We start from the raw sequence: 9,228 nt of genomic DNA, 5'->3' as shown, positions 1-9,228 counted from the left end.
CTCTCAATTTTTTAGCTTATTTTTTTGTTCTTTTCCATGAGATCGTTTTTTCTTCTCGAAATCTCCATAGTACACGTAGACCGGCATCAAGCTACGATTCGGCATATCGTTGAGCTTCTCGAGAGTCATCCAGATCTTTCTGCATTTGGCCTATCAATTCACCTGCTATTGGAAATGTTTTCACAAGTAATATATATTTCAAGCAAATTCAACATAATACAAATCAACTCCCTTACTATGGGCTTCTCTGGTAAATTTCCTCACATTTTCCTGCTCGGCCCTAGTGGTCCGTTAGACAGCCTAGCTTTGATGGAGATCGTTGGATAAACTATCATTTTCCTGCTTCAAAGCCTGCAGATTGAATACATACTTATTCAACGACCCTTAATTCACCCGTACCGAGGAAATTCAGGCTCCGGGTCTTGTGGGTGCGAACTTCAGTTCAGATGATTCTATAGTCGATAACTTACCTACATGTGAGTAGACACTTGCTCGACTACTTCTTTAAGGCCAGCTCGCGCAGCATCGAGGTACTCATCGACCGAATTAAGAGCATTAAACTCTTGTTCGGAAAATAAAGGCTGACGTAGAGCCTCCTTCCGTTGCCGATGATTCATGGCACTCTTGTATTCGGAGTTTGTTACTGACAGTCCATCCGAACACTCGGGGACCAGACCCATGTTCGGAAGTCCGGTGCCCATCGATGCGCCGCGGTTTGGTTGGCTACCTAATACATTGCCACCGTCCCCAAGCGGAGAAGGTTGCACACGTCTCCTACATTGGTCGGTCAAGGGTCATGAAACTATGAAAGGACACGTATCTTCGTAAGAAGTATAAGTCGGTGTGTATACCTTTTTGTTGATGGAGCAGTAGAGGAGTTTTCTCTTGCCAGCCTTTGTTCGAGCGTTCTATCCTCGTTCAACAGAATCCCGGTCGATCTTGTCCGAGGAACAGTCCGGTGAGCACTCCAACGACCTCTAGGCGCAACCCCTCATTGGGCTGTCATTTTCTTCTTACTCCCTGAAGAGGGAAGGGGACTAGGGTTGTCGGACAAAAGGGCTACCCTCTGCCCATCAACTTCATCCTAATAAAATACCCCGTCCTCAAAAGCAATCGAAAGCCCCGGTCTTCGTCAAACTGGGGATCGTCATCGCGGGCATAATCCTCGAGCTGACACGTGGGACATTTCACCTTCTCGGTTCAACGCTTCCAAGACTCCAAGGAAGGGGTAGAAATTATTATTAAAAAATCAAGGCCATAAATGACCAAGAAACGATGAACATTAACACACATACGTATTCGATGGGCTTGTATGACGAATAGCCTTCCTTAGTGAAGGGGTGGTCAAAATCTTTTTGCCCTTTGAAGAGATCGGCTAGGATGGCCATGAAGGTTTTCTGGTCTTTCGGTCCTAACCTTTGAACCAAGTGGAATCGTTCGTCCTAGTGTAGCACCACAGGGGATGTGTCCGTTTTTGGAGCAGCTCGACGCACCGGGTAATTACTGCAACCATCACGTCAACAGTGGTCAGTGTGCAATGAGTAAGGACTCTGCTCTTAGCGGACATTTATTTTACTTCGGAACTCTCCTTTTGGGAGTGACTCTTCGGTGTCTTACTATACCGTTTCTTCAAAGGCTATGTAGAGTATCCGGGAAGGCCCCTTCGAATTGGATGGAATAGGGGAAGTCCTCGGCGTAGAACCACTCCAAAGACCACTCGTCGAGTTTCTTATTCGGTGTCCCAATTGGGTATCCTATGGTGGCTAAATGCCACACTTGAGCTCCGCCCACTTCCTGGATTGTTGTTCCTCTGGTTCGAGGGGTGATGCATAAATATCTTCACCGGAGATTGAAGTGGGGTTCGCAACCCAAAAACATCTCGCATAGGGCTACAAAGCCTGAGATATGGAGGATGGAACCAGGGGTGAGGTTGTGGAGCTACAACCCGTAGAATTTGAGTAAGCCCCTTAAAAAGGAATGAATAGGGAATCCCATCCCACATAGCAGGAAAGGAACAAGGAAAACCCGCTCTTCCTTGTGTGGGGAGGGGAAACTCTCCGCATAGGCCTTCCCATCGACGGAGGTCAAACCAGCGTGGGTGGGTGCGAAATCTGACGGAGGGAGATATCCTTGCGTTTCAAGATCGTGCAGGCGGAGAAGGGAGACAGAAGAACTGGCCCAGTCTCCTGAGAGCGGATCGAAGGGGCGAAAAGAAGAACCAGCCATGATTTCAAGAGTGTTGGGGAGCTCTTGTGTTTCTTGGCGAGGCTAAGATGCGATGGAGCCTTGAGCCTAATTTTGATCTCTTTATAAAGGGAGCTACCCCCTCTTGCTATAAAGAAGTGGCTCTGTCAAGAATTTCTAAGGGTGTTCTCTTCCACAAAAGGCATGCGAAAATCAAGAAATATTGCTAATCTTTGTGCATGATTAAAAGCCATGGGCCCCACAACGCTTCAGTAATTGTGAGCGCGACGAAGACCAAGACCATCATTTCTTGTTCAAAAGTGATGAAGGACCTCGTCTTCCAAGCCGAACACTTTGGGTGTAATCATCCGGAGATACGTGCTTATCGGCGTTGAAGGCTAGTTCGTGGGCTACTGAGGGTGTCCGGAATTAAGGGGTCCTCGGGGAGTCGGCTTACTACGAACAGGTCGGCCTGATGGGATGACTCTATGATGGGCCGGGCTGCGCGATTGTCTTGTGTTCACGGAGGAGAACCCTGAAGACTGGCGTGGCAACCAAATAAAAGGAGATTAGGTCGGTTGTATGTTACCCTAGGTCCTCCAGGTAACTATATAAATTTGGGGTCATCGTCCATGAAAGGGGGATTGACCACCTAGGATTTAGTACATACGATCTTGAGGTAGAGTGTGTAATTATCATCCACATCAATATAATCAAGTAGGACGTAGGGTGTTACCTCTCAAGAGGGCCCGATCTTGGGTAAACATTGTCTCCCCCTCTCTCGTGTAACCCATAAATCCAAGGTCCACAGTTTGGGAGCCCCTAACCGAGATCTGTTGGTTTTGACACCGACACCAGTGCCGCGCCATCTAGCTGGAGCCCCCCATTGGACGCGCACAAGCCGTTGTCCCTCTAGTCCGGTATACATCAACACACCGGTGCTCCACCTGATCGCTCGAGCCACCCATGGTACGGTTTACATCAACACGCCGGGGCTACGTGCGCCAATATGGTTCGCCCGTCAGGCACGCGTGCAAGCCGCCGCCCATGTGATCCAGTTTACTCCAACAAACACTGGAGCAAGAAGGAAACCTATATCCTTTATCCTTCACTAGCACCGGGTTACCCAATGGATAGATGCACTGGCTCACCATCCATGGTCCGGTCTGCTTCAACACATCAAAGAAATAAGAAAAACATGGAAGAAACATCCCTAGAGAAGCTACAATTTGAGCCGGCAATTGAAAAGCCAACAACAAAGAAAAAATGGTCATGGAGGAGCCAGGTGAGATGGGCCACGTGAGAATAGCAAAGCATAAGTGAAGAGACATATGAACCCAATTTGGCAATGGCATTTGTCAAAGATGTACGATGAGCATCATGAAGATCATCAAATCGCCACATCATCTCCAGTCTAAATAAGTTCAATCATTCAGGTGTCAACTTTACATCGGTTCATGCTAAAGTCGTGTATGAAGACTCTCAAGCCGCCTCCTCGAGTCGACTTAGGACTCGGGGGCTACACAGATATGAATTGTCAGATTTAGTCATTGTCAGCTAATAGAAGAACCCCGAATCATTGTAGGGAAGACAACAGGGACCCGGGGCTCCTGACATAGTGGTGAAAAAAATTAAAGGTTGCCAAAGAAAACTTGCTGCCATGATGCACAGTTCAAACATGGGTATGCTGCCGTATTGGTGAAAAATTAAATGTTGACAAAGAGAACTTGATGCCACAATGCGCTATTCAAACATAGGTATCCTGCCATATGGGAGAAAAGTAAGGTTACAAAAGAAGACTAGTCAACACGATGCACAGTCTAAACATGGGTATCCTACTCAGTCTTGATCATTGGTCACTTGGGGGCTTCCAACTCACTGAGTTTAGCTTTCTCACCCTCTTGACCCAGCAAAAATGCCACAATACATTGGTCACTTGGGGGCTTCCAACTCACCGAGTTTAGCTTTCTTACCCTTTTGACCTCGCAAAAATGCCATAATACATGGGTTACTTGGGGGCTTCCAACTCACTAAGTTCTTCTTTCTCACCCTCTTGACCCGGCCAAAACGCCACAATACATTGGTTACTTGGGGGCTTCCAACTCACTGAGTTTTGCTTGATGATACTCCAAAAAGGTGACCCACCATACTCTTAACAAGTCAATATTTATGACCTTGAACTTGTTCAAGTGAAAACGTCTGTTTAAGTCATATGAGAGCCAACTTATAGAAAGCGAGGATAAACCAAGGATATCATGCCAGCTTCATTGAAGCAAGAATTCAGCCTCGAAAGCTAGTCCTTTTGTCGAGCCTCGAAAGGCGACTTATAATTTACTCCATAGATACATGGTGACATTTTTTATTCAGGAATTTTTTCTGCATAAAAACCCTCGGGTCAAAAGAGCTCCGAGTTATTCATGCTCATCATTAAGTCTTCATTGACCATGAGTGGCTAGTTCAAGAGAAATAAATGTTCACAAAAAACCAGTCTATCACATATTGCTGAGCTGATATATTACATATTGTTGAGCTGGCCTATCACTTATAACGCGAGTCATCCAATTGATTGATTCTAGGATTTCTTTAACTTATGGATTTCCCAAACATGTATTTTCCTGGTTGCACCACAACCACGAATAGGGATTTAATTTCAAGCACAAAGGATTTATGCTAGGATATTCATACAAACGATAAATTATCGGGTGGCTTTACAACCACGGTCAAGGATTCATTCAAGTTCAAGAGAAAATTTTGAAGTACATTATGATGAGTTATATTATTCTAACACAACCCCAAGTCGCTATAGTCATACGACCCGGCACTTGGGGGCTACACCATTGTTGGTGAACGTCGCATGGGAAACAAAATTTTTCCTACGCGCACGACGACCTATCATGGTGATGTCCATCTACGAGAGGGGATGAGTGATCTAAGTACCCTTGTAGACCGTACCGCAGAAGCGTTAGTGAACGCGGTTGATGTAGTGGAACGTCCTCACGTCCCTCGATCCGCCCCGCGAACAATCCCACGATCAGTCCCACGATCTAGTACCGAACGGACGGCACCTCCGCGTTCAGCACACGTACAGCTCGACGATGATCTCGGCCTTCTTGATCCAGCAAGAGAGACGGAGAGGTAGAAGAGTTCTCCGGCAGCGTGACGGCGCTCCGGAGGTTGGTGATGACCTTGGCTCAGCAGGGCTCCGCCCGAGCTCCACAGAAACGCGATCTAGAGGAAAAACCGTGGAGGTATGTGGTCGGGCTGCCGTGGAAAAGTCGTCTCAAATCAGCCCTAAAACCTCCGTATATATAGGTGGGAGGGAGGGGACCTTTCCTTGGGGCTCAAGTAGCCCCAAGGGGGTCGTCCGAGTCCAAGGGGGAAGGTTCCCCCCCCAAACCGAGTTGGACTTGGTTTGGTGGGAGGGAGTCCTTCCTTCCCTTCCCACCTCCTCTTTTTTTTTCTTTTCTCCTTGATTTTCTTCTCTAGGCGCATAGGGCCCTCTTGGGCTGTCCCACCAGACCACTAAGGGCTGGCATGCCACCCTCAAGGCCTATGGGCTTCCCCAGGGTGGGTTGCCCCCCCGGTGAACTCCCGGAACCCATTCGTCATTCCCGGTACATTCCCGGTAACTCCGAAAAACCTTCCTATAATCAAATGAGGTCATCCTATATATCAATCTTCATTTCCGGACCATTCCGGAAACCCTCGTGACGTCCGTGATCTCATCCGGGACTCCGAACAACATTCGGTAACCAACCATATAACTCAAATACGCATAAAACAACGTCGAACCTTAAGTGTGCAGACCCTGCGGGTTCGAGAACTATGTAGACATGACCCGAGAGACTCCTCGGTCAATATCCAATAGCGGGACCTGGGTGCCCATATTGGATCCTACATATTCTACGAAGATCTTATCGTTTGAACCTCAGTGCCAAGCATTCATATAATCCCGTATGTCATTCCCTTTGTCGTTCGGTATGTTACTTGCCCGAGATTCGATCACCAGTATCCGTATACCTATTTCAATCTCGTTTACCGGCAAGTCTCTTTACTCATTCCGTAATACAAGATCCCGCAACTTAAACTAAGTTACATTTCTTGCAAGGCTTGTGTGTGATGTTGTATTATCGAGTGGGCCCTGAGATACCTCTCTGTCACACGGAGTGACAAATCCCAGTCTTGATCCATACTAACTCAACTAACACCTTCGGAGATACCTGTAGAGCATCTTTATAGTCACCCAATTACGTTGCGACATTTGATACACACAAAGCATTCCTCTGGTGTCAGTGAGTTATATGATCTCATGGTCATAGGAATAAATACTTGACACGCAGAAAACAGTAGCAACAAAATGACACGATCAACATGCTACGTCTATTAGTTTGGGTCTTGTCCATCACGTGATTCTCCTAATGACGTGATCCAATTATCAAGCAACAACACTTTGTTCATAATCAGAAGACACTGACTATCTTTGATCAACTGGCTAGCCAACTAGAGGCTTGCTAGGGACGGTGTTTTGTCTATGTATCCACACATGTAAATGAGTCTTCATTCAATACAATTATAGCATGGATAATAAACGATTATCTTGATACAGGAATTATAATAATAACTATATTTATTATTGCCTCTAGGGCATAATTCCAACAGTCTCCCACTTGCACTAGAGTCAATAATCTAGCCCTCACATCATCATGCGAATTACATTGTAATAAATCTAACACCCATACAGTTCTGGTGTTGATCATGCTTTGGCCGTGGAAGAGGTTTAGTCAACGGGTCTGCTACATTCAGATCCGTGTGCACTTTGCATATATTTACGTCCTCTCCCTCGACGTAGTCGCGGATGAGGTTGAAGCGTCGTTTGATGTGTCTGGTCTTCTTGTGAAACCGTGGTTCCTTTGTTAAGGCAATGGCACCCGTGTTGTCACAGAACAAGGTTATTGGATTCAGTGCGCTTGGCACCACTCCAAGATCCGTCATGAACTGCTTCATCCAGACACCCTCCTTAGCCGATTCCGAGGCAGCCATGTATTCCGCTTCACATGTAGAATCTGCTACGACGCTTTGCTTGGAACTGCACCAGCTTACCGCACCCCCATTAAGAATAAATACGTATCCGGTTTGTGACTTAGAGTCGTCCAGATCTGTGTCAAAGCTTGCATCGACGTAACCTTTTACGGCGAGCTCTTCGTCACCTCCATACACGAGAAACATCTCCTTAGTCCTTTTCAGGTACTTCAGGATATTCTTGACCGTTGTCCAGTGATCCACTCCTGGATTACTCTGGAACCTACCCGCCATACTAATGGCTAGGCTAACATCCGGTCTAGTGCACAACATTGCATACATGATAGAACCTATGGCTGAAGCATATGGGACGGAGCGCATATGCTCTCTATCTTCATCAGTTGCTGGGCACTCAGACTTACTCAGTTTCGTACCTTGTAAAACTGGCAAGAACCCTTTCTTGGACTGTTCCATTTTGAACCTCTTCAAAACTTTATCAAGGTATGTGCTTTGTGAAAGTCCTATCAGGCGTTTTGATCTATCCCTATAGATCTTAATGCCTAGAATGTAAGAAGCTTCTCCTAGGTCCTTCATAGAGAAACTTTTATTCAAGTAATCCTTTATGCTCTCCAAAAACTCCACGTTATTTCCAATCAGCAATATGTCATCCACATATAATATTAGAAACGCCACAGAGCTCCCACTCACTTTCTTGTAAATACAAGATACTCCAACCACTTGTATAAACCCAAATGCTTTGATCACCTCATCAAAACGTTTGTTCCAACTCCGAGATGCTTGCACCAGTCCATAAATGGATCACTGGAGCTTGCACACCTTGTTAGCATTCTTAGGATCGACAAAACCTTCGGGTTGTATCATATACAACTCTTCCTTAAGGAAACCGTTAAGGAACGCCGTTTTGACATCCATCTGCCAGATTTCATAATCGAAAAATGCAGCTATTGCTAACATGATTCTGACGGACTTAAGCATCGCTACGGGTGAGAATGTCTCATCGTAGTCAACTCCTTGAACTTGTGAAAAACCCTTTGCCACAAGTCGAGCTTTATAAACGGTCACATTGCCGTCCGCGTCCGTCTTCCTCTTAAAGATCCATTTGTTCTGAATAGCCTTGCGGCCCTCAGGTAGTACCTCCAAAGTCCACACTTTGTTCTCATACATGGATCCTATCTTGGACTTCATGGCTTCTAGACATTTGTTGGAATCTGGGCCCACCATTGCTTCTTCATAATTTGCAGGTTCATTGTTGTCTCGCAAGATGATTGATAAGACGGGATTACCGTACCCTCTGGAGCAGCACGTGGTCTCGTCGACCTGCGTGGTTCGACAGAAACTTGAACCGGAGTTTTATGATCATCATCATTAACTTCCTCCTCAACCGGCGTCACAACAACAGAGGTTTCCCCTTGCCCTGCGCCACCATCCAGAGGGATGAGAGGTTCGACAACCTCGTCAAGTTCTATCTTCCTCCCACTCAATTCTCTCGAGAGAAACTCCTTCTCGAGAAAAGCTCCGTTTTTAGCAACAAACACTTTGCCCTCGGATTTGAGATAGAAGGTGTACCCAACAGTCTCTTTTGGGTAACCTATGAAGACGCACTTTTCCGCTTTGGGTTCCAGCTTTTCAGAATGAAGTTTTTTGACATAAGCATCACATCCCCAAACTTTAAGAAACGACAATTTTTGCCTTTTGCCATACCACAGTTCGTATGGTGTCGTCTCAAGGATTTTGATGGTGCCCTATTTAAAGTGAATGCAGCTGTTTCTAATGCATAACCCCAAAACGATAACGGCAAATCAGTAAGAGACATCATAGATCACACCATCTCTAATAGAGTACGATTACAACGTTCGGACACACCATTACGCTGTGGTGTTCCAGACGGTGTTAATTGTGAAACAATTCCACACTGTCTTAAGTGAGTACCAAACTCGAAACTCAGATATTCACCCCCACGATCAGACCGCAGGAACTTGATCTTCTTGTTACGATGATTTTCCA

At 46.0% G+C, this 9,228-nt stretch overlaps 1 pseudogene; it reads right to left on the bottom strand.

Moving 5' to 3' along the window:
• Positions 1-470: 470 nt before the first annotated feature.
• LOC123426497 lies at positions 471-1,160 on the bottom strand (annotated as a pseudogene).
• Positions 1,161-9,228: the final 8,068 nt, after the last annotated feature.

This window comes from Hordeum vulgare, chromosome 2H (assembly GCF_904849725.1).
Source record: "Hordeum vulgare subsp. vulgare chromosome 2H, MorexV3_pseudomolecules_assembly, whole genome shotgun sequence".
NCBI classification, from domain to species: domain Eukaryota; kingdom Viridiplantae; phylum Streptophyta; class Magnoliopsida; order Poales; family Poaceae; genus Hordeum; species Hordeum vulgare.
This window is presented reverse-complemented; position numbering and strand designations above follow the sequence as displayed.